The sequence below is a fragment of the Hyperolius riggenbachi genome, chromosome 1, assembly GCF_040937935.1.
Source record: "Hyperolius riggenbachi isolate aHypRig1 chromosome 1, aHypRig1.pri, whole genome shotgun sequence".
Classification (NCBI taxonomy): domain Eukaryota; kingdom Metazoa; phylum Chordata; class Amphibia; order Anura; family Hyperoliidae; genus Hyperolius; species Hyperolius riggenbachi.
This window is the reverse complement of record NC_090646.1, coordinates 259,159,165-259,163,982: the sequence shown is the minus strand read 5'-3', so window position 1 is coordinate 259,163,982 and position 4,818 is coordinate 259,159,165.

Below are 4,818 nucleotides of genomic sequence, written 5' to 3'. Positions count from 1 at the left end.
TATGTTGACAGGTGAGAATTGAATATAAAGACAAATTAGCTCATTGTCTTAATTGCACTCAGTGTTTGTCAAGTGATGGCTGCACTATGGGGTTAGCCTTTTTTTTTAGCACAAAAATGCCATCTAAAATTTTAAACAATATAATTTGACATTGACATTTGACATTTGACATTAAAATATTGTCTGGCTGTCATGATTTTGGCTACAACCAGTATGATTAGGAACATGACCTCATTAACTGCTTCCGGACCTTGTTGGTAGAAATATATGTCCTGCAGGCAGCTGCACAGCTCTGACAGGATGTAGATTTCAACTCCGTCCCACCACTACCGCCGATCTCTCTGCTCTGCACCCACCGCAGTTTACTCACCCTGCCATCTATACGACGGCAGATCCAATTTCATTAGCTTCTGACCGCATGATCATTGTGAGCCAGTCGCATTGGCTTACATTGAGAGACAGCGTCAGGAGCCAATGAAAGCAGCCCCTGACCATCTGACAGCATTCTGCTGTCATAGACACAGCAGAGAGAGGAGCCTGCAGTGATGGGTCAGCGTCATGACCGGTGAGAACGGCAGGCATGTGCGGTGATTCGTCGGGAGGTGCCGTTTTCATTTACCAACAGTCTCTGGTCCTTAAGGGGCCAGAGACTGCTGATACGCAAAGGGTTAATAATGACTGGAAAAATGTTTCCTGTTTTCCACTTTTTCAGATTCTCAGTCTCTGCATCATTTATGTGTTCCTTTCACTGTTTTATGGCTATGAACCTTTAACCCATCATTCACAGATTATTTTTGTCCTCCGTTGTAATCCAGAAATATTTTCTTTAGTTAGATTCATACATCTTTTCTCCAAAATCAGAAGGCCACACTTACACTTATTAGAATTCATGCGTGTTGTGCATTTTTGCGATTTTGTATTTGTTGTTCATGTACATGCACAAAGATGGCTGCATGAGCCGGCTGCGGCTGCGCAGTCCGCTTAGCCACGAGTGCGGCTGCGCAGCTCTAGGGCCAACCCCCCGATCCACGCAACTTGTAGTCTTTGTGCAGCCAAGAGAGCACGACCCGGGCTGAGCGGTCGGGACCCGGCCGGGGGGCTATTGAGTGCATGGGACCCGGCAGAACGGCACGGAGGGCGCGGACGGCGTTCTCCGTGCCTTAAATGAGCATACAGGTATTTGACTTTTTTTAAGATTTCACCTCGTAAGTCCTTAAATGCAAGTCAATGGGAACACAAAAAAAATGCAATTTCAAAATTGAAGGTACTCAAAAATTCAGAAAAATTAAGAATTGCAGAAGCAAATTTGTGCATACAAAAAAAAACAAAGTTAATTGCAGGCAGAATACACATGGATAAGTGTGAATGGCCCCTGACATTACCTAGTTCTGCTATTTTCTGCAGTGGTTTGATTTATTATTTTAGGGCTAATTCACACTACAAGAGCTTTTCTAAGCACTTTGTGATTTTAAAAGCTCTTGCTAATGTTATCTTATGTGAGTGTTTACACTGGAGCAATGGGATTGTGTAAAAATCCCCCATAGCATCGCATTAGCAAGAGCTTTTAAAAATCACTGGCAATTAAAAAGTAAAACAAAACAAACAAAAAAAACTGTATTTAAAAAGAAAAGTATTTAAAAAATAATGGTTTCAGAAACAGCTAAAAAAAGACATAAGTTCATGTTAAGTTAGTACATAAGTTTGAAAGTTCAAAGTTAAATGTATTCCATAAGTTAGGCCTAGTCCACACTAGGTCCGGAAACATATCCGTGGCTGCGTTTTTCAAACCGGATAAAAAATGGAGTCCCGGATACTAATGTTGAAAATAGCAGCCAGCCTCACCCAAGTAAAAAACGGATCCATCTGCGTTTGCGGGGACCCGTTTTCAAAACCTGAACGGAAGGTCCGGATCTGCTGCATTTTCACGGACCGCGGATACACGGATGGGTAGCGAAAAGCAATGGGAAAACGCAACTCCATCTCCACAAGCAAAATAGCACCAAAAACGGATGACAAAACGGATATCCTGAACTACCTTCTCCTCCCCTCAACGTCATCTCTGACAGCTTAGTGTTTACGAGCTGGGAGAGACACGAGTGCAGACATCATGCAAAGGAGCTTCATCAATGTGGAGGACTTCATTAGGGCCGTCCAAGAGCGGCCAGAGCACTATGACAAGAAGATTGACCTCTATAGTGACCTACAGCATGCCAGGAGGGTATGGGAGGAGATCACAAAACAATTTGTTCCTGAGTATGACAAGTTTCCAGCCAGGAAGCAGGCCAAGGAACGTAAGTGTGCCCCCTCATATCTGTGTGGTTTGAAATACATGTTTTTAAGTAATCTAAATGCCACTCTCTGCCCCCCCCTCCAGTGTCTCCTAAACTGCCACTCTCTGCCCCCACCGTCCCCTCCCCCCCTCAAGCTAGCCCCCTCAGTGTCTCAAAAATGCTCTGCCCCCCTGAAGTGTCTCCTAAACTGCCACTCTCTGCCCCCCCACCGCCCCCCCCCTCAATCTAGCCCCCTCAATGTCTCAAAAATGCTCTGCCCCCCTGAAGTGTCTCCTAAACTGCCATTCTCTGCCCCCCACCGTCCCCTCCCCCCCCCCTCAATCTAGCCCCCTCAGTGTCTCAAAAATGCTCTGCCCCCCTGAAGTGTCTCCTAAACAGCCTTCCCCAGTGCCACACATGTTGCATTTATAAGAACACTCAACTGTAAAAAGTTTTGAAAAAGTTTATTAAACAAAAAAAGATACAATTAAAAAGTTACATATAAATTTTATAACTAAAAACAGTGTAAACATCCCCCCCCCCCTAAAAAAAACCAAAACAAGTACAGCAACAAAAATGTCCACTCAAAGAGGCACAATAATGTCTTGGTATGGGAAGTACCCCTCCGGCGACAAGAAGTACTGTGCCAACCGATCCCGATTCCTCTGGGCCTGAACCCTACCCCTAGTCACATACCGGCGAATTTGGGGCAAGTAGTCCATGTCGGCATGCTGGAGATTGTACCCTTGCTCCTGTCAAACAAAGTTGTGGAGGATGCAAGCTGCTTTAACTACAGCTGTGGCGTTGGCAGGGCTCAGCTGTAGTGGCGAGTGGAACATCCTCCACTTGTTCGACATGATGCCAAATGTACACTCCACCATCCTACGAGCCCTTGTCAACCAGTAGTTGAACACGCGTTGCTGGCGGCCGAGGCCTCTCATCCCATACGGCCGCATGACATGGTGCGACAAGGCAAAGGCCTCGTCGCCAACAAACACGTAGGGGTAGCTGGGCGATGTTCTTCCAGGCCATGGCTTGTCCCCGGGGATGTCCAGCCGGTCCTCATTCAGTAGTCTATGTAACCTGGAGCGCTGGAATATCCCCGAGTCACTTGAACCGCCGTAGGAGCCAACATCGACGTAGACAAACTTGTAGTCTGCGTCGGCTACAGCAAGGAGTACCAAACTAAAGTACTTTTTATAATTAAAATACAGACTCCCGCTCCTCGCTGGCTTCTGTAGCCGCACATGTTTGCCGTCAATGGCTCCTAGGCAGTTCGGGAAGTTGCACCTATCCCAAAACAGTTCAGCAACCTCCATTCACTTTTTAGAGTCGGGAACCGGCATGTACTTCTCGACGAGCTTGCTCCAGATCACCCGGCTTGTCCTGTTCACGATGTTGGCGACGGTGCTTTTGCCCACTCTTAATGTTAGATGTAGACTTGCATAGCTTTGTCCCGTCGCAAGGAACCTGAAATGAAATGACAACATATTGTTTGTTTGTTGTTTACACAGTTGAAAAAATTAAGACAAAATGGCGAAGTATACGGGACAGTTTTGTCAAGGAACTTAAGGTGGAGAAAGAAGAACAGAGGAGTGGAAGTGGTGCATCGAAAAGGACTCCATATTGCCTCGTCTTCTTTCATTCTTACGACCACTCGTACAAGCGCGACATTGAGTGAGTGACGTTTGCAACTTGAAATTGCTGTTATGTGTATGCTCTCCAACAACAGTTTAATCTTTCTAGTTCCTTTTTTTTTTTAGTAAACACCGATGCACCTCTACTTTTCACACATCTAACCATTGCTGTTTCTTTTCTACCCACAGTACTGAAGATAACTTTGACGCACTCATGGATGATTCTAATGAAGCACCTGCCACGACAAATAGGGATTCGTCCTCTGAACATTCCTTTGAAGACTTGACAACCATCAACGTGGATGACATAGCAGAGGATGATTCTATGACATCTGAGTCACCAACCCCTTCTACATCCACTCCACGGCCAGACGCACAACCTGCCACCGACAAAGCAATTGCTGAAACCACTCGTTCAGAAGCCAGACGACCAGCTGCTCGCCCTGCAAGTGCTCGTGGACAGAGCAGAACAACTAATGTTCAGATGGCTGGAGCTGTTTCAAGCTTGGTGGGAATGATGCGCAATCAAGAAAGTATGGTTTCACGAAGACTACAGGATACAAGTTCTGGTCTATCACAACAATATTTGCAACACATAGAAATGCTAAAAAACCAATTAGATGAATCCAACCAAGTACTCCAAAAGGAAAGGCAGATGTTTCAGAAACAGATTCAATCTCTACACATGCAGCATCGCCACGAGATTGACCGGATAATGCAACACCAGAACAGCCAAGTGTACTACTCGGTGATGTCACTTTTGCCTTTAATGGAACAATTATTATTATTATTATTTATTTATATAGCGCCAACATATTCCACAGCGCTTTACAAAGCACAACAAGACGACAAGGGGAACATAGATACAACTAACAAATGTACAGCAGAGTTCCAAGCAGCACAAATATTGT